Below are 25,168 nucleotides of genomic sequence, written 5' to 3'. Positions count from 1 at the left end.
GATGTCATTATACACATTGGTGGAAATGACGTAGATAGGAAGAGTAGGGGGGTCCTAAGAGAGCAATTCAGGGAGTTGGGAAATAGGTTAAAAAGTAGGGTCACTAGGGTGGCCATCTCTGGGCTGCTCCCAATGCCTCGTGCCAGTGAGGCTAAGAATAGGGAGTTGGTTCAAATGAATGCCTGACTAAAGGACTGGTCCAGGAGGGAGGGCTTTATGTTCATAGACCAATGGGAGGTTTTCAGGAGAGGATGGCACCTGTACAAGAGGGAGGGGTCACAACTAAGTTGGAAGGGCACAAATATCTTGGCTGGGAGCTTTGCTAATGCAGTTCGGGGGGGTTTAAACTAGTATGGCAGGGGGGTGGGGATCAAACTATTAGGTCTATAAGTGTGGTGGCTGGGACAAGGCTGGCAAAGAAGAAGAGCACTCTGGGGGAGGACGACCTCACTGGGCCTGGGGGTCTGGAGTGCTTATACTTCAATGCAAGGAGCGTAGCAGGTAAAACAGACGAACTTGGGGCCTTAATGCGCACGAGGAATTTGGATGTGGTTGCGGTGACAGAGACTTGGTTGAAAGAGGGACAGGAATGGCAGCTGAATATTCCAGGGTACAAGTGTTTTAGGCGAGACAGAGGAGGGGCCAAAAGAGGTGGGGGAGTAGCGGTATTGGTTGGAGAGCATATTACAGCAGTGCAGAGGGAGGACAATTCGGAGGAGTCGTGTAGCGAGTCACTCTGGGTGGAGCTTAGAAACAGGAAAGGCGCAGTCACTATGTTGGGGGTGTACTACAGGCCCCCCAACAGCCCAAGGGAAGTGGAAGAATGGATATGTCAGGAGATACTGGATAGGTGCAGGAAATATAGGGTTGTTGTAGTGGGAGACTTCAATTTCCCTGGTATAGACTGGAAATCGCTGAGGGCAGGGACTCTGGATGGGGAGGAATTTGTAAAATGTGTACAGGAGGGTTCGTTGGAACAATATGTGGACAGCCCGACTAGAGAGGGGGCTATACTGGACCTGGTACTGGGGAATGAGCCCGGTCAGGTCTTCAAAGTTTTGGTTGGGGAACATGTGGCAAATAGTGACCACAATTCTGTTAGCTTTAGGATAGTGATGGAAAAGGATGAGTGGTGTCCCAAGGGTAAGGTGTTGGATTGGGGGAAGGCTAACTTTATTGGGATCAGGCAGAAATTGGCAGCTCTTGATTGGGAGAGGCTGTTTGAGGGTAAATCCACATCTGGTATGTGGCAGTCTTTTAAGGAACGGTTGTTAGGGCTACAGGACAAGCATGTGCCTGTAAAAAAGAAGGATAGGAAGGGTAGGATTAGAGAACCGTGGATAACCAGGGAAATTAAGGGAATGGTCAAAAGGAAAAGAGAGGCGTATGTTAGGTCCAATCAGCTAAAAACGGAGGGAGCTCTGGAGGAGTACAATGAAAGTAGGAAAATACTCAAACGGGGAATTAGAAGAGCAAAAAGGGGTCATGAAATGTTCTTGGCAGACAGGATTAAGGAGAATCCCAAGGCATTTTATTCATACGTTAGGAACAAAAGGGTTGTTAGGGAAAAAATCGGACCTCTCAGGGACAAAAGTGGGGACTTATGCTTGGAGCCCAAAGAGGTAGGGGAGATCCTAAATGAATACTTTGCGTCGGTATTCACAAAGGAGAGGGATGTGTTGACTGGGAGTGTCTCGGAGGGGAGTGTTGAACCGTTGGAGAAAATCTCCATTACAAAGGAGGAAGTGTTAGGATTGTTAGAGAATATAAAGACTGACAAATCCCCAGGGCCTGATGGAATCTATCCAAGGCTGCTCAGGGAGACGAGAGGTGAAATCGTTGGGCCTCTGCCGCAAATCTTTGTCTCGTCACTGGACACAGGTGAGGTCCCAGAGGATTGGAGGATAGCCAATGTGGTCCCGTTATTTAAGAAGGGTAGGAAGGATAACCCGGGTAATTATAGGCCGGTGAGCTTGATGTCCGTGGTGGGGAAGTTGTTGGAGAAGATTCTTAAAGATAGGATGTATGTGCATTTAGAAAGGAATAAACTCATTAACGATAGTCAACATGGTTTTGTGAGAGGGAGGTCATGCCTCACTAACCTGGTGGTGTTTTTTGAAGAAGTGACCAAAATGGTTGACGAAGGAAGGGCCGTGGATGTTGTCTATATGGACTTTAGTAAAGCGTTTGACAAAGTCCCTCATGGTAGGCTAGTGAAAAAGGTTGGATCCCATGGGATAAAGGGGGAGGTGGCTAGATGGGTGGAGAACTGGCTTGGTCATAGAAGACAGAGGGTGGTAGTGGAAGGGTCTTTTTCCGGCTGGAGGCCTGTGACTAGTGGTGTACCGCAGGGCTCTGTATTGGGACCTCTGCTGTTTGTGATTTATATAAATGATCTGGAAGAAGGAGTAACTGGGGTGATCAGTAAGTTTGCGGACGACACAAAACTGGCAGGACTTGCAGATAGTGAGGAACATTGTCAGAGGCTACAGAAGGATATAGATAGGCTGGAAATTTGGGCAAGGAAATGGCAGATGGAGTTCAGTCCTGATAAATGCGAAGTGATGCATTTTGGTGGGAATAATGTAGGGAGGAGCTACACGATAAATGGAAGAACCATAAAGGGTGTAGAGACGCAGAGGGACCTGGGTGTGCAAGTCCACAGATCATTGAAGGTGACGTCACAGGTGGAGAAGGTGGTGAAGAAGGCATATGGCATGCTTGCCTTTATAGGACGGGGCATAGAGTATAAAAGTTGGGGTCTGATGTTGCAGATGTATAGAACGTTGGTTCGGCCGCATTTGGAATACTGCGTCCAGTTCTGGTCGCCACACTACCAGAAGGACGTGGAGGCTTTGGAGAGAGTACAGAGGAGGTTTACCAGGATGTTGCCTGGTATGGAGGGGCTTGGTTATGAGGAGAGATTGGGGAAACTGGGGTTGTTCTCCTTGGAAAGACGGAGGATGAGGGGAGACTTAATAGAGGTGTATAAAATTATGAAAGGCATAGATAGGGTGAACGGTGGGAAGCTTTTCCCCGGGTCGGTGGTGACGTTCACGAGGGGTCATAGGTTCAAGGTGAAGGGGGGGAGGTTTAACACAGATACCAGAAGGACATATTTCACACAGAGGGTCGTGGGGGCCTGGAATGTGTTGCCGGGCAAGGTGGTGGAGGCGGACACACTGGGAACGTTTAAGACTTATCTAGACAGCTATATGAACGGAGTGGGAATGGAGGGATACAAAAGAGTGGTCTAGTTTGGACCAGGGAGCGGCGCGGGCTAATTGTTCCTTGTTTCTCGTTTCAAGGCTTCATTCTATGATCATCTTGCTGGTGCCAGTACAGAGCGAGACTGCGGATAGTTGGGAACCTGTCTCAGGGGCAGGGAATTCATATGGTGTTCGTGGAAGTGGAAATGACGGGTTGGGAAGCATTTTCCGATCAGGGCCATTGTGATCTCCTGGACTCGTTTCGATCGCCTCAGGGGGTCGGAGAGGAATTTCCCAGATTTTTTTTTTCCCCATATTGGCCCTGGGGTTTTTCACTCTGGGTTTTCGCCTCTCCCTGGAGATCACATGGTCTGGAATGGGGGGGTGGGGGTGAGTTAATAGGTTGTAATGAACAAAGCATCGTAGCTGTGAGGGACAGCTCGGTGGATAGGATATTGGTATGTAGATAGGCTGGAAAATTGGGCGGGGATCCTGGATTCAGGATTCAATCCTGGACCGGGGAGCGGCGCGGGCTTGGAGGGCCGAAGGGCCTGTTCCTGTGCTGTATTGTTCTTTGTTCTTTGTTCAACCACATTGCTGGAGTCTGGAGTCACATACAGGCCAGACCAGGTAAGGTCGGCAGATTTCCTTCCCTAAAGGACATTAGTGAACCAGATGGGTTTTCTGACAATCAGCAATGGTTTCATGATCATCAGTCAATTCTTAATTCCAGATATTTTTTATTGAATTCAAATTCCACCATGTGCCGTGGCAGGATTCGAATCCGGGTCCCCAGAATATTAGCTGAGTTTCTGGATGAACAGTCTAGCGATGATACCACTAGGACATTGTTTCCCCCTGTGGCTAGAGGATCGCACTTATTCTGTACACCTCCTGCATGAAGGCCTCCACCATTGTCTCACAGAGCCTTGGAGCACACTGTCTACCATTCCTGTCTTATTGTCAGTGGAACCTTAGTGCTAGAACGACTTGCAGCACGACACTAGCCAAAATATATTTCCCCTTGAAGAAGTGCAAGGCTGCCTTTAAGGGCACATGCTGTTCAAACTTGAAAAACTTGAGCCTCTCATGGTTTTGTTCCTCCTGCTCAGGCATGCAATCACTCAGTGACATGTTTAACATGGAGCTGCAGTTATGCAAATGAACAGACAGCATGAAATTTGCATGCTGCCTTCATGGGAAGCAATATTGACAATCCAGGCAGTCCCAAGTAGTCAGCCGCTGCTTCTCTGTGGGTGACCTGAAGTAGGCTGACTATCTCAGAATAAATGCATTGTAGCTGCCTCCAGGATAGGCATTCACCAACATGATACCTTGAGTGGTCAGACACTAAATGCATATTGATGCTAGTCTACATCCCCCTGTAGACATGGAGCATTCAGGACCACGTGAATAGTCAATGGTCCTATTATCCTGGCAAAGCCACATGCCCACTCATCCTTTTTCCTCCATCATCTCCTGAATGCCCAAATGGGCTGCATAGTTGGAGATGTTTGAGATGGTGCTGGCTCCTCCTAGAAAGTTTCTGACACACAAGCATTTGATGCAACAATGATCTTTACAGCCACTGGCAGTGCCATCACTGTCCTGGTGTGAAGTTCCAGGAGAAAGCTGGTACAGTTCCATCACTGCCTCCTTGTTGAAGGTGAGTTACCTCAGACAACACTCCTAGATCAGGTGGAAGTGGGTTATAATAACACCAGGAGTCAGCTGTAAAAGGAACAGTGTTTTATTGCACAAAATAAAGTAAAGCAAACCACAAGCCTGTGGTGAACACAAACAGGTCCCAACCGGGACAATACAATAATGGACCCACTCCAAGTCCTGCTTTATAAAGGGCTCAGTACACAAGCTCCACCTGGTAAGGTAATTACCAATCACTAGGGAGCTCGTACTCTACGGGTCCTACATGGAGGTCAATCAGTGATTCCCCATGCAAATCCTGGGGTTATCACATAGGTGGAGTGCTCTATCCAAACCCTTGGTAAGTTGGGGCCTTCTGTGGAGGGCCATCCTCCTCCCTCTTCCGAGCTTCCCCTCTCTACAGTCCCCACTCTATTTGCTGGTCATGTTGCAGCTCCAAAGGCAACGTAACCACAGACTCCACTCACCAAATTCATGTTTGCCCCTTGAATTTGTGCAGCAGCTCATCAAAACACTTATAATACTTCCAATTGCTGTGCCTAAGCAGAAACAATCAAAAGCGCCTTGCAAGTTGGTGGCGGGCCTTATTTCTGATGTTAGTTGAGGTGGCAGGAAGAGGGTGAGAGCTGGTTTGTCTCTCATACTCCTGAAAACATGTACAGATGGGATTGATTAACACTGATATTTTTTGCTTATATGGGGAGATGAGTCTGTTAAGTCTGATGAGTCTGTTGCTGTCTGGAGCCATGCCGGTATATCTTCTGATTAATCTATCCGCTGTTGCATGAATGGTATGCTTGCACAGGCAGTGTTCCCAGCATGGAGAGCCAGGCAAGAACCACAGGAAATGATTGGATCTTGGCCATTAAAGGCTTTCAGGCTCTCCAGTATCAATTATGGTAGTGAATTTTACAGTTCAAACAATGTCCCTTGGATGTATTGCACAGATAGAATCCCTGCAGTGCAGAAGGAGGCCACTCGCCGATCAAGCCTGCACTGACAACAATCCCAATCAGGCCCCATTCCCGTAACCCCATATATTTATCCTGCTAATCCCCCTGACACTAGGGTCAATTTACCATGGCCAATCAACCTAACCCGCACATCTTTGGACTGTGGGAGAAAACCAGAGCACCCGGAGGAAACCCATGCAGACACGGGGAGAATGTGCAAACTTCACACAGACAGTGACCCGAGACCGGAATTGAACCCGGGTCCCTGGCGCTGAGAGGCAGCAATGCTAACCACTGTGCCACCGCGCCGTCTTTAAATTTAGATTTCCATTTGCATTCCAATTCTACTGTTCATACGAGTATTTACTGTAAGGATCAAGACTCATTAGATCACAACTGAAGGGGTTGGATTAATAAGGAATATTTTTTGTACTTTGAAATATTTCAGAATCAAGCAAGGAATGTTTCCATTTATACTAATCAGAGTGCCACAGTGTCCTACACTGATCCAATCACAATTTTAATTGCAATCTGTTACACTCTAAACATGTTCTGAATCTTAGTTCAATCTTTATCACACATTGTTTCGTTTGTTAAATCAATGATATATGTCTGTTACGAATATTTGTTGTGTTGGAACAAGTTTAAACATTGGTCAGGAGTTGAGGCGATCTGGCCTCAAAATTGAACCAGTTTTCAGAAGTGTCTATTTGGCACAAGTTCCTGCACAGAGTCATTTGCATTTGGCAACGAAAGCATTTTCCAAGAACCAGCGCAATCGTGCAACATTTTAGAAGATAATTTAAAAAGAAGTGATCTGGTACAGCTGCCGGCCTTATCACAAAATTAAGCAGCTTTGGTCCGAGTATCTAGTCTGCCATTTGTGAGTTATTTGATTTCAAATAACTAAAAATAACTGCAAAACACTATAACGAACTATAGATTGGTGTACAACAACAACTTGTATTTATATAGCAACGATGTAGGTTTTAAGGAGTGTCCTAAAAGAGCATCGGGAGAGGTGTAGGGAGGGAATTCTAGAGCTTGGGGCTTGGAACCAGGAGCCAACATAGGTCAAAGAACAAAGGGGTGAAAAGAAAAATCAGTAACATGGGAAAATAAGAATACTGGTCTGAACTGGATGTGTACTTTAAAATGGAACACCAACAAAACAGGGAAATAAGAATGCTGGTCTGAACTGTTACTTCCTTCTGGGCAATGGGACTTTGTGTGAATTGAGACACAGGCAGCAGGGTTTTGCGTTACCTCAGGTTTACGGGAGACAGAATGTGAGAGTCCAGCCAGCACTGGAATAGTCGAGTGTGGAGGTAACAAAGGTCTGACAGAGGCAGGTGAACTGAGACAGGGGTGAAGTCGGATGATGTTATAGGGGCAATCTTAGTAATGGCACAATTCTCATTTTCTTAGTAAATGAATATCTACGGACATCCTTGCATCTAAAACAACTTAACTTTAGGAACCTGCTCTAGGACCCACAAAGAAACACATTGGCCGGAATTTTACCAGGCCACCAGCTGCGGGAATCGGAGCAGGCGAGGGGCAGGCAATGGGAAGATCTGTTCACCTTGGGCAATTTACTATTTCGGGATGAGCAAGGCCGTACAATCCCACCCATCCAGCGGAAACGCATCCAGGGGGTTAAATTGATTTGTTGGTGAGGCCAGTTTGGTGGCCAGGACCTGTTACTAATGCAATGGGTGGGATTTTCCGCTTCCCACAGTGTGTTTTGCAATGGCGGAGATGGCCCACCAATGGCCAGCAGCACGATCTTCCAGCCCTGTCATTGTCAATGAGGTTTCCAGTTGTTGGCACACTCCACCAGGAGGGAACCTGTGGGGGGAGGAGGTGAGGTGGGCCTTCTGCAGTGGGATCAGTGGAAGATCCTCCTGGTGGGAACGACTTAAAAATCCCACTCAACATCTTTGAAATGCATGAAACTTCAATTTGCGCTGAACCCAATTTGTGTTTGAAATTCCTCAGGTGTCGGCAGTGTTAGCCACAGTTTTCCATGAGGCAAGTTTGCATTTAGTCTGAATGTTCAATTCAATGCTTTCCTTTGCAGAACCAGGAACTGCTTTATACAGGTAGCTGACTGAACTACCCCTCCTCCCCCCACATACCCTCCTGCAAAATACCTCCAAAGCCCCCTCCTTCCCAGTTGTAGAATGTTATGGGTTCCTTAAATCAGTGACATCAAGGACTTTAAACAAAGATAGTGTATTTTTAAACTCACAGCTACAAAAAGTACTTTAGCTCTGCCTGGGATTCCGGGTTAACTGCTTTCCTGCGCTCCCCGTCATATGGCCTCTTACGTAGCTGCACCATCAGGTTCTCACGTGACCACTCGGTCTACAGAAGTTAGCTGGAAACAGGCACAACTCGGCCTCTCTGCAAACTGTTCAGACCCTTTCTAGGCAGGAAGAGGACTTGCGGCATTTCAAATGAGGCCTTGGAGCTAAGATGGCGTAAAGCTGAAATTTAGACCAGTGAGGGCATTTCATACTTGCTCTGCCCTGAAACCTGCTCAGTGTTAAATCCTGGGGAGAGAATTCAGATTCTGGGATTATTTTAATTGGAGCAGTGAGGTCTAATATGTGATTTAATAGATGTTTTTCGTTTTTGAAATGTTTCGAGAAAGTGAATAGGGAAAGGCTATTTCTGTGTTATCGGTCTGAAATTGTGACTAACGGAGTAAGCAAAAGTGATTCGAAGAAATTTCTTTACACATAGAAATTTATAACACAGAATTCTTCTTCACAATGAGCAGTTGAGGCAGAGACCATTACATCTTTTAAGGGGAAATGTATATATATTCAAATTAATGAAAGACATAACGTATAGTGAATAACAAATGAAGTGAGCAATTCAAGCAGTAGGAACAATTGTCCTACTCTCTAAAATTGTGGGTTCTACAAGAAGCAGGGAGTGCTGTAGCTGGCTGACCTCTCCTCTTGAACCCTCTGGATATTTGCAGTCATCCAAGTATCTATATTCTCATCAAGTCCTGTTCACCCATCACCCTCTGTGCTGGCTAACCTGCATTCAATCTCAATGCAGCAATGCGCAATTTTGAAATCCTCTTCCCTGTTTTCAAAGTTATTCATTGCCCCTTCCCTGTCGATCTCTATAACCTATTCCAGAACAATAGCTCACATGAGATCTCTCGGCTCCTCAAATTCTTGAACATCCCCAATTTTCGTCCCTCTATTGTAGGTGGTCACATCTCCAGCTACCTACAGGCATAGGTTCAGCAGTTACCTTTGCAAATTCCTTCACAGGCTTAATTTTGAGTTAGCTGTAGGGAAGAAACAGGCATACTATGGAAACAGCGTTCCTGGATGAGCTGTCAGTCTACGCCATCTCTGGAATGTACTGCTGTTTTCAAAGCAAGGGCAGGAATTGGGAGGGATGCATGGTTGGTGGGAGGGTCTTGGGGTGGAGCTAGCAATCCATTGTGGCGGCGTGGTGGCACAGTGGTTGGCGCTGTTGTCTCATAGCGTCTGGGACCCGGGTTCAATTCTGGCCTCGGATCACTGGCTGTGCACATTCTCCCCGTGTCTGCGTGGGTTTCCTCCGGGCGCTCCGGTTTCCTCCCACAGTCCAAAGATATGCGTGTTAGATTGATTGGCCATGCTAAATTGCCCCTTAGTGTCAGGGGATTAGCAGGGTAAATATGTGGCGTTATGGGAATGGGGCCTGGCTGGGATTGTGGTTGGTGCAGACTTGATGGGCGAATGGCCTCCTTCTGCACTGTAGGGATTCTATGGATTCTATGATTTTCATTGACTTGGTTCACGTGTCTGAACGTGAGGTTGCTGGCCCTCTAGTCTTTCACCTCCTCTAGTCTGAAAGATGATGGCAACCCCAATCATGGCTGCCTTTGAGCATTGCCTCTGGAATCAGTTCTCACCTCAGTCCAATTAGGGGATTTGCATTTTAAAATAGCATGACATTAGCGTGCAGACGCAGTGGGACTCAGAAATGATCCAGGCGTCTGATTCTTGATCCTGGATTGAAAGTCAACCCCATCTCTGCCTATCCCACCTTTCATGGTAAGAATCTATTTGTTCCCTTTTTCTGTCTGGGATCAGTGTGTTTGTAAGTAAGAGGTGCGTGTTTGTCCATGTTGTTGGTCACTTAGTTTCTCCTAGGCAGTCCTATATCAAACTGTGACTAATAACAGACCTGTGAGGCAGCTTGGGAAGTTTTATGTTAAAGGTGTGATATATATTCAAACTGTTCTTTCTAGCTTACCATCACGACAACCATAGAACCATAGAAAATTACAGCTCAGAAACAGGCCTTTTGGCCCTTCTTGTCTGTGCCGGACCATTTTTTGCCTAGTCCCACTGACCTGCACTTGGACCATATCCCTCCACACCCCTCTCATCCATGAACCCGTCCAAGTTTTTCTTAAATGTTAAAAGTGACCCCGCATTTACAACTTTATCCGGCAGCTCATTCCACACTCCCACCACTCTCTGCGTGAAGAAGCCCCCCCTAATATTCCCTTTAAACCTTTCTCCTTTCACCCTTAACCCATGCCCTCTGGTTTTTTTCTCCCCTAGCCTCAGTGGAAAAAGCCTGCTTGCATTCACTCTATCTATACCCATCAAAATCTTATACACCTCTATCAAATCTCCCCTCAATCTTCTACGCTCCAGGGAATAAAGTCCCAACCTGTTCAATCTCTCTCTGTAACTCAGCTTCTCAAGTCCCGGCAACATCCTTGTGAACCTTCTCTGCACTTTTTCAACCTTATTTACATCCTTCCTGTAACTAGGTGACCAAAACTGTACACAATACTCCAAATTCGGCCTCACCAATGCCTTATATAATCTTACCATAACACTCCAACTTTTATATTCGATACTCCGATTTATAAAGGCCAATGTAACAAAGGCACTCTTTACGACCCTATCCACCTGTGACGTCACTTTTAGGGAATTCTGTACCTGTATTCCCAGATCCCTCTGTTCAACTGCACTTTTCAGAGTCCGACCATTTACCCTGTACGTTCGACTTTGGTTTGTCCTTCCAATGTGCAATATCTCACACTTGTCTGCGTTAAATTCCATTTGCCATTTTTCAGCCCATTTTCCTAGTTGGTCCAAATCCCTCTGCAAGCTTTGAAAACCTTCCTCACTGTCCACTACACCTCCAATCTTTGTATCATCAGCAAACTTGCTGATCCAATTTACCACATTATCATCCAGATCATTGATATAGATGACAAAACAACAATGGACCCAACACCGATCCCTGCAGCACACCACTAGTCACAGGCCTCCACTCAGAGAAGCAAACCTCCACAACCACTCTCTGGCTTCTTCCATTGAGCCAGTGTCTAATCCAATTTACTACCTCCCCATGTATACCTAGCGACTGAACCTTCCTAACTAACCTCCCAAGAAGGACCTTGTCAAAGGCCTTGCTGAAATCCAGGTAGACAACATCCACCGCCTTCCCTTCATCCACTTTCCTGGTAACCTCCTCGAAAAACTCTAATAGATTGGTCAAACATGACCTACCACGCACAAAGCCATGTTGACTCTCCCTAATAAGTCCCTGTCTATCCAAATATTTGTAGATCCTATCCCTTATCACACCTTCCAATAACTTGCCCACCACCGACGTCAACTTACTGGCCTATAATTTCCCGGATTTCTTTTGGAACCTTTGTTAAACAACGGAACAACATGAGCCACCCTCCAATCATCCGGCACCTCCCCCGTGAATACTGACATTTTAAGTATGTCTGCCAGGGCCCCTGCAAGTTCAACACTAGCTTCCCTCAAGGTCCGTGGGAATACCCTGTCCGGTCCTGGGGATTTATCCACTCTGATTTGCCTCAAGACAGCAAGCACCTCCTCCCCTTTAATCTGTAAAGGTTCCATGACCTCCCTACCTGTTTGCCCTATTTCCGTAGACTCCATGCCCGTTTCCTCAGTAAATACGGATGCAAAAAACCATTTAGTATCTCCCCCATCTCTTTTGGTTCCATACACAGTCTACCACTCTGGTCTTCAAGAGGACCAATTTTATCCCTCACTATCCTTTTGCTCATAACATACCTATAGAAGCTCTTTGGATTTTCCTTCACTCTGTCTGCCAAAGCAACCTCATGTCTTCTTTTAGCCCTCCTGATTTCCCTCTTAAGTAGCTTCTTGCACTTTTTATACTCCTCGAGCATCTGATCTGTTCCTTGCTGCTTGTACATTTCATACAACTCTCCCTTTCTCTTAATCAGTGTTACAATCTCCCTCGAGAACCAAGGTTCCTTATTCCTATTTACTTTGCCTTTAATCCTGACAGGAACATACAAACTCTGCACTCTCAAAATTTCTCCTTTGAAGGCTTCCCACTTTCCATTTACATCCTTACCAGAGAACAGCCTGTGCCAATCCACACTTCCCAGATCCCTTCTTATTTCATCAAATTTGGCCTTTTTCCAGTTCAGAACTTCAACCCGAGGACCAGATCTATCCTTATCCATGATCAGGTTGAAACTAATGGCATTATGATTACTGGATCCAAAGTGTTCCCTCACACTCACACCCATCACCTGCCCGAACTCGTTTCCCAATAGGAGATCCAATATTGCATCCTCTCTAGTTGGCACCTCTATATACTGATTTAGAAAATTCTCCTGAACACATTTTACAAACTCTACCCCGTCAAAACCTTTAACAGTATGTGAGTCCCAATCTATATGTGGAAAATTAAAATCCCCTACTATCACAACTTTGTGTTTCTTGCCATCAATGGTAAAACCATCTGTACAGCAGAATTCCTTGGTTAAGTAACTGTTTGTTAAAATCATTCTAAGAAATAGTTTCTTGTTGAGACATGTCAGAAAATAAACTCATTTTATTTGGCTGACTGCAATATAATTTAGACCAACAGTTACAGAATAAAGAAAAATGCTCTTTGTAAGTTGGGAGTGGTTCTCGTAGGTTGGCTAATCTCAAAAATTCATTAAGGTCATTGATGCACGTCAATTGAACTCAAGACACGAGGCTTCGGTAACTGAAGGCTTTTATTGCCTAACAATGGAACTACTAGAACGTAAGTACACCATCCCAGACTGACGAGGTCCCGCCCGAGCAGGGGGTCTTATACCTCTCCCAGGAGGCGGAGCCCGACTGGGATGTGCCATAACAGTAACAACCACAGGTGTATTAATCCCACCCTAGCCTAACAACAACATTAGAACAATCCCACAGTGTGAACACCCTAACCCAACAACAACATTAGAACAACCCCACAGTGGGAACCAATGATGGTTCACCACATTCACCCCTCCTTTGAGAACAAAGGCCGGCGGGGTGCGAAAACAGACTAAAAAAAAGTCAACAGATTATAAGTCCATACGGTCTGGAGGACCGCACCGTCGTTGTGACCTCCTCAATACCGGCGGTGACACCGGAGTAGGTGCTTGCGGTGGCGTTCTCTCCAAAACAGCGTCCGGCTGTCCTCTCGCGGACTCACAGGCCGGTTGACCCTGATGAAGCGGTAGTGCAGGGGATCCCGGTACATTCTGCGATGGCGCCGATCTCCGGGTCTCAGGCAAGCTGTACATTGGAGTATAACTGTTAAGCACTGGTCCCGGTGCTGACCGCGCCACGTCCGGGGAAGAAATAAGGGATAAGGGATTCGTCACTGGGGGTATGGGAGCGACAGGAGTTGCTACGTCCCCTGCGGGCGCCAGGTCTCGGATCGAGACTGTGTCCTCTCGCCCGTCAGGATATGCCACATAGGCGTACTGAGGGTTGGCGTGGAGGAGGTGGACCTGTTCGACCAAGGGGTCGGACTTGCGGGCCCTTACATGTCGCCGCAGAAGGACGGGTCCTGGGTACGTCAACCAGGCTGGTAAAGATATCCCCGAGGACGACTTCCGAGGGAATGAGAACATCCTCTCGTGGGGAGTAGCATTGGTTGCCGTACACAGGAGGGAGCGAATGGAGTGAAGCGCATTTGGGAGGACCTTCTGCCAATGGGAGACTGGAAGGCCTTTGGACTTCAGCGCCAATAGGACAGCCTTCCAGACTGTAGCATTCTCTCTTTCCACCTGTCCATTGCCCCTAGGGTTGTAACTCGTGGTCCTACTAGAGGCAATCCCGTATGAGAGCAGGAATTGCCTCAAGTCATTACTCATGAACGACGAGCCCTGTCGCTATGTATATAGCTGGGGTACCCGAACAGGGTAAAAAGATCACGGAATGCCTTGATCACCGTGGCAGTCGACGTGTCCGCACAGGGGACAACAAACGGGAACCGGGAGTACTCGTCTATTATGTTCAGAAAGTACACGTTCCGATCTGTTGAGGGAAGGGGGCCCTTAAAATCCACACTCAGCCTCTCGAAGGGGCGAGTGGCCTTGACCAAATGTGCCCGGTCAGGTCGGTAAAAGTGCGGTTTGCATTCCGCGCAAATCCGACAGCTCCTTGTCACTGACCTGACGTCCTCCACCGAGTAAGGCAGGTTGCGGGCTTTGATAAAGTGGTAGAGCCGAGTGACCCCAGGATGGCACAGGTCATTATGGAGGGCGTTCAAGCGATCCTCCTGCATAGTAGCGCATGTTCCGCGCGAGAGGGCATCCGAGGGCTCATTGAGTTTCCCTGGACGATACATAATATCGTAGTTATAGGTGGAGAGCTCAATTCTCCACCGCAAGATCTTGTCATTCTTGATCTTGCCCCTCTGCGTGTTATTGAACATGAACGCCACGGACCGCTGGTCCGTGATCAGGGTGAACCGCTTCCCCGCCAGGTAATGGCGCCAGTGTCTGACGGCCTCCACAATGGCCTGGGCCTCCTTTTCCACCGCTGAATGCCGAATTTCGGGACCTTGGAGGGTGCAGGAAAAAAACGCGACGGGCCTGCCTGCCTGGTTTAGTGTGGTGGCCAGGGCGAAATCAGATGCATCGCTTTCCACCTGAAAAGGGATGGATTCGTCTACCGCGTGCATCGTGGCTTTCGCAATGTCGTGTTTCAATGCCTTGAAGGCCAATTGGGCCTCTGGCGTGAGTGGAAAAGTCGTGGACTTAATAAGCGGACGGGCTTTGTCCACGTAGTTGGGGACCCACTGCGCATAATAGGAGAAGAAGCCTAGGCATCTCCTCAGTGCTTTTGCGCTAGCGGGCAAAGGAAGTTCAGCAAGGGGGCACATACGGTCGGGATCAGGGCCAATGACCCCGTTTTCCACTACGTATCCCAGGATGGCTAACCGGCGCGTACGGAATACACACTTCTCCCTGTTGTAGGTCAAATTCAGGCGAGATGCAGTGCGTAAAAGGTTCTGGAGATTTGTGTCATGGTCCTGCTGATCACGGCCGCAAATGGTGACATTATCCAGGTACGGGAAGGTAGCCCGCAGCCCGTTCTGGTCCACCATTCGGTCCATAGCACGCTGGAAGACCGAGACCCCATTGGTGACACCAAATGGAACCCTAAGAAACTGATACAGACGACGATCCGCCTCAAAAGCCGTGTAGTGTCGGTCCTCTGGGCGGATGGGGAGTTGGTGGTAGGCGGACTTAAGGTCTATGGTGGAGAACACCCGGTACTGCGCAATCTGATTGACCATATCAGATATGCGCGGGAGGGGATACGCATCCAGCTGCGTATATCGATGAATGGTCTGACTGTAATCAATGACCATCCGGGGTTTGTTCCCGCTCTTAACCACCACGACCTGTGCTCTCCACGGACTAACACTGGGCTGTATGATCCCTTCTTTGAGGAGCCGCTGAACCTCAGATCTGATGAAGATCCGATCTTCAGCGCTGTAACGTCTACTTTTAGTAGCGATGGGCTTGCAGCCTGGTACCAGATTCTTGAATAAAGAGGGTGTGGTGATCTTTAATGTAGAAAGATTGCATGCGGGGCGCTTTGGACAATTTGGAGACTGCAGCTGTTCCCCTACTGTCAGCGAAGGGAGTGGCCCACCGTACAGTAGGATCACACTCTTCATGTGGACCATAAAGTTTAGTCTGAGGAGAATTGGTGCGCAAAGATGCGGCAACACAAGGAGCCTGAATCGCTCGTAAATTGTGCCCTGCACTTTCAGAGTTACCACACAACGTCCTTGAACAGGGACAGACCGGGACCGTGATGCCATAGAGATTGTCTGTTTGGCAGGTTGAATCTGGAGTCCACACCTCTTTACAGTGTCAGGGTGAATAAAGCTCTCAGTGCTCCCGCTGTCAAACAGACAATAAATTGCACGACCATTTACCTCTATGTCCATCATTGAACAGTCAAGCCTGTGGTGCTTAGCCTGGTTCAGGGTGATCGACGCCACCGTTGGCCCTTGAACGTCACTGCAGGCAGCTGAGGTCGATGCTGAGGACCCCTGCTGGTCGCTCCTGGTCGTCGTCGACCAAAATGGCCGCCCCCATGAATCGCACATGGTTGAGGGCGCCAAGCGTAGCGACTCCCGGTGGTCATCCTCCTCCGACTCCGTCGACCACAATGGCGTCGTCCTGGACTCGCACGTGGACGAACCCCGTGGGTACTTCGATGTCGATGGTGATGATCCCCGTTCTGAAGGGTCACAGGCTGCACTGCTGTTCTTGGGCTTTGATCTGCACACCTTCGCGTAGTGCCCCTTTTTACCGCATTAATTACAGACCACCGCTTTAGCTGGACACTTTTGTCGTGGATGCTTGGCCATTCCGCAGAAGTAGCACCGCGGGCCGCATGGGGCTGCCGCCGTCGTCGGGTCTACATGGGAGCACGCCATAACACTGCACTTCGAGCCCGTGGGGCGAGGAGGGATTTGTGACTGCTCCTGCCACGTTGTCTCCACGTGGTCCTCCGGATACAGGACCAAGCTCTTCGAAGCCGCCTCAAGCATTTCAGCCATTTCCATAGCTTGGGTCAGGTTGAGATTCCCCTTTTCTAGCAGCTTGAGACGGATGTACGAAGATCCTACCCCTGCCACAAACGCATCTCGGGCGAGGCCATACATATACTGCTCAGCCGACACAGCTTTGCAGTCGCAGCCCCTGGCAAGCTGCAAGAGCTCATTGGCGTAGTCCTCCATGGTTTCGCCCGACTGCCGACGTCGTGTAGCGAGGAGGTAACGAGCGTGGATCTCATTGGGAGGTTTCGTGTAGCGCTTTTTTAAAAGCTCGAGGGCCCTCGGGTAAGTGGTGGCCGCACGGATCGCGAGGTAGACAGTGTCGCTTACCCTCGCATGGAGGACCCGGAGTCTGTCATCATCTGTGATGACCGCCGCGGAGGCTGCCAGGTAGTCCTCAAAACACTTCAGCCAGTGGTCGAAGGTGTTAGAGGCGCCCACCGCACGTGGATCCAGCGTCAGACGCTCTGGCTTTAAGATTTGTTCCATACTCTCCTTTCCGTCGAGAGCTTAGTGTTAGGCAATAAAATTGATGCACGTCAATTGAACTCAAGACACGAGGCTTCGGTAACTGAAGGCTTTTATTGCCTATCAATGGAACTACTAGAACGTAAGTACACCATCCCAGACTGACGAGGTCCCGCCCGAGCAGGGGGTCTTATACCTCTCCCAGGAGGCGGAGCCCGACTGGGATGTGCCACAACAGTAACAACCACAGGTGTATTAATCCCACCCTAGCCTAACAACAACATTAGAACAATCCCACAGTGTGAACACCCTAACCCAACAACAACATTAGAACAACCCCACAGTGGGAACCAACGATGGTTCACCACAGTCATAGAGTCATAGAGCACAGAAAAAGGCCCTTTGGCTGATCAAAGCTGCGCCTGCCAAAGACAAACAACCCAATTATTCTTATTCTAATCCCATTTTCCAGCACTTGGCCCATAGCCTTGTATGTTTTGTCATCACAAATGCACATCTAAATACTTGTTAAATGTTATGAAGTTACTTCTTAAATGTTATGGGAGTGAGAGAGCATGGCAATGCATGGAGAACCCTGCAACATGCTTGTCAATGGCTTTTCAGGGTAGTCACTGCATTGCTATGATGGGGCATAGATCAGCTAGATAGTCAACATCATTTCCCAAAGGTGGGGGAGTCTAAAACTAGAGGGCATAGGTTTAAGGTGAGAGGGGAGAGATACAAAAGGGTCCAGCGGGGAAATTCTTTCACACAGACGGTGGTGAGGCCTGGAACAACCTACCAGAGATATTAGTAGAGGTGGGTACAATCTTGTCTTCTAAAAAAGCATTTGGACAGTTACATGGGTAAAATGGGTATAGAAGGATATGGGCCAAATGTGGGCAATTGGAATTAGCTTAGTGGTTTAAAAAACATGGACAAGTTGGGCCTGTTTCCATGCTGTAAACCTCTATGATTCTATGGGCCCTATTTTACCATTTTGATTCTTAAGTTCTGGACGGACTTGAAACTGGGAGTGTTTCAGATCCGACTTTTAGACCCGTTCTCAGGCATTCCCATACGCACTCTGCCTGAAAAAATAACAGCAATTCTAAATCGTACTGTAGAGGCTCGTGGGTGGGGTTTGATGAGCCCGAAATCCTGCAGCTCTGATTAGCGCCTCCAATTGCGCATGTGCAGAAAAACAATGATGGAATGTGGCTCCCCTGCCACATCCCTCCTGGGCTGGATAATGCCTCCCCCTGGCCCCCACAGACATTGTCCCACCCTCCCCAACATTACTGACCCCCTTTCACCCCCCCCGCCCCCCGCCACCCAGACTGATCGTGGACCCCTCTCCCCTTCTCCCCCATCGATCTCATGCAGAGTAGCAGCGGACGTCCCCCTTCCCCTCCATTGATCTCAGGTAGAGTGGCAGCGGACCATCCCTTCCCCCCAACTGATCACAGGTAGAGTGGCAGTAGACCCTCCTTCCCCCCCCGCCCCCCCCCTCCACTGATCTCAAGCAGAGAGGCATCGGTGCCTACCTCCTCACTAATTGGAGTGCCCAAATCGGACTTCTATGGAGCATGTCTGTTTTGCGCTGATTCTGGATGGGCAAACGTGGTGGTAAAGGGGGAAGTGCTGGTAAAGTTGGGTGTGCAGCCCATCAAGTCAATTTAAATGCATGCAAATGCATTTAAATGGCCGTTGCGCCCATTTCGGGCGTAGCCCCGATCGTGGACATTTTCGGGCCTTGGCAAAAGAAGAACCGGCGTGGGGGCGGGCGCAGATCACGCTACTCGCCTCACGCCCGACTTTACCAAGTTTTTGCACCCCAAAACGGGTGCAACTTGATGGTAAAATCAGGCCCTATGACTCTATGAGGAAGTAAAAGATCATGGAACTATACACAGAAATATTGGACTTTAAAAGTTATAAAATGGACACAAAGCCCGAAGATGGCCGAGAATGTACAGTTAGCCACTGATAGGAATGGCTGCAGGGTGTTTCTCTCAGGGACAATGGAACCCCTCTGTGTTTCCAGACAAGGTAATTGAAAGGCCTGATTACTATCTCCAGTAAAGACAAACATTATGGTGATCTCATATAACAGACTCTTGGTACAATTGTTTTCCGAGACTGACTAGTGGATTCCAAGTTGGAGTACACAAAGGAGGGGATTAAACTCTGGATGGCTTTCTTGCCTGTTGGCTTGCCTGCCTGTATCTGTCTGTCGAACTGTGTGTGTGTATTGCTGTGTGTGTGTGTGTGCACATTGAAGGTGTGTGATACAGTGACCCAAGAAGGACCCCTGCAAAAAATAGCCATCTTTTGCAAGAACATTTAAAACTCTTTCTCCGACTGTGGAAGTCAACCAGCCAGTAAAAAGATCATAGCTGGAAAGGGAACTGAAATCTCTCTACCAAATCTCTGCGCATCTAAATCAAGGAATCAACAATTCAACTGCAGAAGTCATCTAGGAACTGGAATCAATTCCTGATGATGGTAAGGCTTCATCAACTACTCCTCGCAACTCAAGGAGTGCTCTCTATCATTTTTTATATTTATATTTGCTTCCTATTGGACTCAATTCTTAGTTCTTATCCGTATGAATTTAAATGCATGTGCCTTACCATTTCTCCTTACCGTTTTGGCAGTCAATAAACGTACTCCAAATTACTTCAAGAAAGCTTGGTTAAATTGGCTTCTTTTTTAAATATAACCGTTGGATCTGGAAAAGATATCCAAGGGGAAGGGAACATTGTTAAATTAAACCTTGTTACTACCAGCAGAGACTGGGTTGAATAAAGACATGGAGGCAGCCATTCCTCCTAACTTGGGTTGTAACAATTTGGGGATATCCCACCCGGATGGTGACAAATCGAGGGGTCTCACCCGGATCAACAATTTTTGGGTAACTTCACTTGGGGCTGGTCAGAACACATTTGTATTGGACTTGAGGGTTTGTTGACCAATTAGCATGACCGAGCATGATGATGACTCACAAAAGTCTCCATTGTCTAGGGGCACTGTAAGGGTGACATTTAGTGTATTATTGAGGTGGGGAAAGAATGGAAACAATTCGATCTTATAAAGCCCAATGTGACTAAGCAAGGGGATTTTCACTGTAACTTCATCGCAGTGTTATTGTAACCTACTTGTACCACGAATAAATAAACCAACCAAAAAAAAAACTGTGCCTTGCATCACGGGTGCCCCCTAGACCCTGATAGTGCAGTCTGGAAGCCACAGGAACACATTCTTTCCCGATGAGAGGGGGAAGTAATCTGCCTCAGTGAGGGTGAAGACATACTGGAGATTTCTTTGGAGGTCAGCAACAGACATGTGGTGCAATGCTCGCGGATACAACTTCAGAAGTAGCTTAATAATTTAATCAGGGCAGAAAAGATGAGTACAGTGGCACATTCTATAGCATCCTGCTTTGTGTGCCTCATCCACTCTAACTTCCTAAGACTACTCCTACATGTCACTCATCACACCAACTTATCTTGCAGTATATACACTTCCTCACCTCCCCATCTGCTCACCAATTACTGACACTCACTCACTTCTTTATCCAAGGTCACGTTTATTGTATTCTTTCACAGGATTTAGGTGTCACTGGCTGGGTCAATATTTGTTGCCCATCCCTAATTGCCCTTGAGAGGATGGCGGTGAGCTGCCTTCTTGAACCGCTGCAGTCCATGTGGGGCGGATATATCCACAGTGCTGTCAGGAAGGGTGGTCCAGGAATTTACTCAACAACAGTGAAGGAATGGCGATATCGGCTGGAATTTTACCACCCCGCCCGCTATGGGAATCGGAGCGGGCAAGGGGTGGACAATGAGAAGGTCCATTGAGCTTGGGCGGGATTTTATGGTTTTGGGATCAGCGACGCCATAAAACCCCGCCCATAGTGTCACAATGATGGAATTACACACGGAAATGTTGGACTTTAAATAAAGCCTGGGTTTTTTCAAACAGACACAAACCTCAAAGGTGGTCTGTCACATAGAAAGGCATGGACTCGTCAGGGATGGTCAGCATGGATTTGTTAAAGGAAGGTCTTGCCTCAAACTTGATTGCATTCTTTGAGGAAATGACAAGACGGGTTGATGAAGGTTGTGCGGTGAATGTTGTGTACATGGATTTTAGCAAGATGTTTGACAAGGTCCCACATTGCAGATTGGTCAAAAAAGTAAAAGCCCATGGGATACAGAGTAATGTGGCAAACGGGATCAAATTTTGTCTTAGTAACAGGAAACAAAGGGTAATGTGCGATGGATGGATTGCGAAGGGAACGTTGTTTCAAGTGGTGTTCCACAGGGTTCAGTGTTGGGACCCTTGCTGTTTGTGTTATATATTAACAATTGGACCTGAACGTGGAGGCATGATTGGAAAATTGGCAGATGACACAAAGATTGACCAAGTAGTGTCTAGTGTAGAGGATAGTAATAATCTACAAAGCTATAGCGATGGGTTGGTGGAGTGGGCAGTAAAGTTGCATATGGATTTTTACATAGAGATGTGAGATAATGCACATGAGGAGTTCAAACAGTTATAGGAATACACAATAAATGGGAATATACTAAGAAGCGTGGATGAAGTGAGAGATCTTGGCGTACAAATACACAGGTCCCTAAAGACAGCAGTTCAAGTAGTTCTCCTGTAACCAGAGAGGTTGCACCATGGAGGAGTAGTAGGAAGAGGGACAGTTAGAGTTTCATTGGTGTGTTACAAATACTAGATTGTTAATTTATGAGCCAAGTAAAAATTATTTGTTTATGCCACGTCCTCATCATGCACTTTCTTCGCTGTTTCCTGGGAAGTGGCCTTCTCATTTGTGACAAATGGCAAGAGCAAAGTTAATACCAAGTAATGAGTGTTGAAGGGATGGGGATTGGTTGATGGTAGAACTAATTTCTGTGGGGGGGAATGGTTCCTACATGTGACTGCCAGCTACTTCATTGGTACAAACTCCTTGAATTTCGGTATTATGATCACACTCCCCCAAGCAGCACTATGCATCACTACTGGTGAAATGGATGCATCACACCCCTCCTCTTTATCCTGCTCCTCCTACTCCTCTGAATGGGCACTTCCCTCTGCACCCAGCTCCTCTTTGAGGTTCAATCCTCACCACTGTGCATCACTGGTCATGTTGTGCTGTGCTCTGCACATTCTGGCTGGTGCATATTGAATGACACCTCTGTCCTATCAAGATATCTGAAGCAAATCTTCAGCTTCCATTTTCTCTAAGAACATGAATAGCCTTTGCAACATGTGCAGAGATCTAGGAATTTGAGGTTGGGGTTCTGCATGAACAACTCATTTTTATGAATCTCAAACTTATACTGATGAAGATCGGCATGGGTGGCACGGTGGCACAGTGGTATCCACTGTGTGGATTGTGCACGTTCTTCCCGTGTCTATGTGGGTTTCCTCTGGGTGCTCCGATTTCCTCCCTCACTCCAAAAATGTGCAAGTTGGGTGGATTGGCCCTGCTCAATTGTCCGTTAGTATCCAGGGATGTGTAGGTTAGGGAATTAGTGGAGTTAATGCATGTGGTTACAGGGCTAGGATGGGGGGGGGGTAGACCTGGGTGAGATGCTCTGTTGGATGGTTGGTGCAGACTCGATGGGCTGAATGCCCTCCTTCTGCACTGTTGGGATTCAATGCTTCTAAGATGATCTGACCATCTGTAAATGCACACGTCCAGGAGGCCAGCGATCAGGTCATGGGGTGTCAGAGGCTGGCCAGCGATTGAGCTGGCCAGCGATCGGAAGACTGGCAGTGTGGGGTTACAGGGCATACACTGATCTCCGCTATGACAGATCGGCGCATGCACAGAGGCCCGCTCAGCTCTAAGCTGCCAGCCCACAGCTTTTTAATGAGATTCACACTAGGGCACTCTGCAGTGCAGAGAATGTGGGAGATTTATTTTGAAAATCCCACTGAGAGAAACAGTTTTTATGCGAATTTGACACTTAGAATTTTTTTGGGAGAATCCCACCCATTGTAAATAATTGCGGCCCCAGCACTGATTCCTGTGGCACTCCACTAGTTACAGGTTGCCATCCTGAAAATGTCCCTCATCCCAGCTCTCTGTCTTCTATTAGTTAACCAGTCCTCCATCCATGCTGATATACTAACCCCAACACCATGGGCTCTTAGGGCTCTTATCTTATTAAGTAACCTTTTGTGTGGCACCTTTGTCAAACAATTTTTGGAAATCCCAGTAAATTACATCTACAGATTCCCCTTTTTCCATCCTAACCTTTACAATCACAAAGAATTCGAACAAAATTTTTCAGGCATGATTTCCCCTTCATGAAGACATGTTGACTCTGCTTGATTTAAAAGATGTATTTTGAAATGATCTGCTTCTTGTTGTTTCAGCTCTTATGGCACTTCAGCGCAAATTACAAATGGCAACTGTCTCTGATTTTGCAAAATTAGCAGAGTGGATGTTATCAATGTGAGCAGCAAGACCCCTTAATCACCCAAAGTTTAGTAAATAAGTAAGGATTAATTTGTGTCATCAAAGATGTTAATATCTGCTCTGGTGGGGTCAAGTTTGAAACTGAGCTCGTCAAAAAAGGTTTACCCGCATAAAGGCTTCCAGCCTTTGACCATGTGGGACATGAACTTGTCTACGTTGACATTTTTGTAGTAGTGTACTGCAACTGTCATCATTCCTAAATCCAGAATAATTGTGTTGTCATAAGCTTGAAGAGTATCTGTCACAGGAGTGAGAAAGAGTTCAGAATGGTAGAATTTTATCCTTTAAGATGAATACTTTGGCACCAACAGCAATGAGAAGCCACACTCTCGACTGAGCAATTTGTAAAGCGACATGGTGCTTTACTGTTCATGATGGTATATATATATATGCTGTACCTCACTCTGAGGAAGAGACTCCTCCACATGTCAAACCGATGGAGTCCTCTTCTTCGATCTACACAGTGTTTTAGAAGTGATTCCGCTTTAAGTATCAGCTCACTTTTTCCCTCGAGCCACACATGTTGTTATTGGGAATGGGGGAGCTTTTTCACTATTTGGGCACAGTTTGGAAGGTATGTGACTGTGATGGGATATGTGTTGATGGGACTATGTCTGCACCCTGCATCTAAGGGTCCATTTCTCTGTAACCTCTAAATCACACATGGTAGATTCAATTTGGACAGCCAAGGTTGTGGCTTTTTTCCCAGGTTAAATCATCACCCTCCTTGAGGAAATATTCCCTATTATGTGGAATTGAAATCTTTTGGTTGCTAATTAATTTGTTAGAGTGCCAAATTTATATTTGGAATGTGATTGCTGCAACATTGCTAGATACAGTTTATGGGCTCAACATTTCCCTGGAGTTTCTGGCAGAATGTATAATCATAGAAACCCTACAGTGCAGGAAGAGGCCATTCGGCCCATCGAGTCTGCACCGACCACAATCCCACCTAGGCCCTACCCCCATATCCCTACACATTTTACCTGCTAATCCCTCTAACCTACACATCTCAGGACACTAAAGGGCAATTTTAGCATAGCCAATCAACCTAACCCGCACATCTTTGGGCTGTGGGAGGAAACCGGAGCACCCGGAGGAAACCCACGCAGACACGAGGAGAATATGCAAACTCCACACAGACAGCGACCCAAGCCGGGAATCGAACCCAGGTCCCTGGAGCTGTGAAGCAGCAGTGCTAACCACTGTGCTACCGTGCATCATACTGTTTTTTGACCTGAAGTACATTTGGAGAGCACGACCACCATATCAAACATAGACATGTCTTCTGCGTGCTGCTCAAATATTCATTGGCCTCATGTCCAAGTCAATGTACCTGTACCGCTTTCTGGTGGATTGCTGCTACATATGGACTTCCCAACCTTGCAGCGAGCAAGTCCTAAACCCTGACATCCACCGATCCCACTACATGGGTGGATCTCCTGGCAAAGAGAGGAATGGTGCTGGAGCTGGTAAATTTA

At 47.3% G+C, this 25,168-nt stretch overlaps 1 protein-coding gene across 8 annotated transcripts in view; it reads right to left on the bottom strand.

Annotated features, from left to right (window-relative positions):
* The window catches only part of LOC144495855 (collectin-10-like), a 204,421-nt gene that overhangs the window by 167,422 nt on the left and 11,831 nt on the right, over positions 1-25,168 (bottom strand). For 3 of the 8 annotated variants that reach the window (XM_078216498.1, XM_078216502.1, XM_078216499.1), the window contains exon 3: positions 19,832-19,916. The exons of the other annotated variants lie outside the window; for them this stretch is intronic. The gene's annotated coding sequence lies outside the window, so the exon portion shown is untranslated. The remainder of the gene's footprint in view (positions 1-19,831; positions 19,917-25,168) is intronic. 8 annotated transcript variants of the gene reach the window in all.

This window comes from Mustelus asterias, chromosome 7 (genome assembly GCF_964213995.1).
Source record: "Mustelus asterias chromosome 7, sMusAst1.hap1.1, whole genome shotgun sequence".
Lineage (NCBI taxonomy): Eukaryota > Metazoa > Chordata > Chondrichthyes > Carcharhiniformes > Triakidae > Mustelus > Mustelus asterias.
The sequence above is the reverse complement of the archived record's forward strand: the minus strand, read 5'-3'. Positions and strand labels throughout refer to the sequence as shown.